Below are 1,587 nucleotides of genomic sequence, written 5' to 3'. Positions count from 1 at the left end.
TCTACATCTATCGGAAATGCCCCGTGCCCCCCCTCGAGGAGGGCTGAGAGCCGACGCCGCTCTGGGGAGGGGGGGTGGGTGAGCACTTGGCCCCTTGTGAAACCCAGCCCAGCGACCCCCTCCTGGAGCAGGGCAGCTGCTGGGGGGTGACAGCGCTTTTGGGGAGCATCCCCATTCCCTTCCCCGGCTCCTTCCCCCCCAAGGTGTGGGGCCTGGGGACCTTGCCCACTCCTCAGCATGGGGAGGGTCTCCTGGTTTCGCTGGGGTCTCCTGGGCACCATCCGTAGCTCTGACATTTGGGTACCATCCTCAACACCTCTGTCTTCACCATGACATCTCGCAGACCCACCTGGCTGTTCAGAGGCATCTCCTGTCCAGGGTGTCTTCTCCCCGCCATGCTCACCTCTCAGCCCTCATGGTCAAAATCTGCATCCTTCTTCATCTTCCCCACCCCAGACCCCCGTGATCTTTACCTGGGGACTGTTGGAGGTGGGTCCCCATCACCATGTCCTGCGGGGTCCCATCCTCATCCTACTCCTACCCAAGAGTTAACCCAGCGCACCCTGAGGTGCAGGAGACCTCCACATCCAAACCAGGAGCAGCTGTGCCAACATGACACCCAGCCGGAGAAGATTTCCAAGCACCACGTCGGCCTTTCATCCCACAACAGCTGCTTAAGTCTCTCATTTTCCTACAGCTTTGTAGTTAATGGTCTGGGTGGGAAACGAGGCTGGAAGGGACTTCAGGAGCCGGTGGCCGCTCCCCACCCAGGAGCCACCCGGCATCGCCTGCCCAGCCTGTTCCCCAAGCCCCTTGCCATGCTGCCTCCGCTCTTACTCCTCCACTGCTCCCTTGGGAAGATTTTTACCCAAATCTCTTGCTGGGGTATTTCCTTTTTTCCTTTTCTCTTCTCCCAGACCTGTTCCTGCTCATCCCGTTCCCATGGCCCTGGGGAACAGGTTACTTCCTTCCCGTCAGGAGCTCTTCCCTGGCGGGAGGCGGTGGCTGTCCCCGTCCCCCACCCGGTGCATCCCACGTCTCCCACACTTGCCCTCCCCGTGGCTCTTGTCACCCCTCAGCATCGCCCCTCCCAGGTCTTGGGGTCCCTGTGCCCACTGTGGGTACCAGCCCTGCTCCCCACTCCCCCCAGCATTGTCCCCTGGGCTGTTGGGGGTCGTGGCTGTCCCCGTCCCTGCACTTGGCTGTTGAATAACCCCCCTGCCTCTGCTGCCTGCCTGCCGTGTGTTGTTCCCGGAGCGGTGGGGCTGCGGACCCTCTGGGGTGGGCAGGGGAGGGTGGCCAGGAGCTGGGGAGGGGGGCTTTGGCCTTTCTCTGGGGTCCCCTCCCAATCCCTGGGGGCTCAAAGGACTGAGCTCTGGGAGCCTGGTGTCTCCCTGTGCCCCTCTTGGTTCTCGGCACCGTCTCCCTGCCTCAGTTTCCCTGCTGGGGGATGTGTGGGGAGCGCCCTGGCTGGCTACTGCTGCATCCTCGTGGGGACATGGGGACGTGCCAGGCGCTGGGGCAGCAGCCCCGGAGCTGGCAGCAGGCTGGCAGGGCGCGACACCCATAGGACACGTCACTGTCCTC

The sequence above is a fragment of the Fulmarus glacialis genome, unplaced genomic scaffold, assembly GCF_000690835.1.
Source record: "Fulmarus glacialis isolate BGI_N327 unplaced genomic scaffold, ASM69083v1 scaffold26503, whole genome shotgun sequence".
Classification (NCBI taxonomy): Eukaryota; Metazoa; Chordata; class Aves; order Procellariiformes; family Procellariidae; genus Fulmarus; species Fulmarus glacialis.
This window is presented reverse-complemented; position numbering follows the sequence as displayed.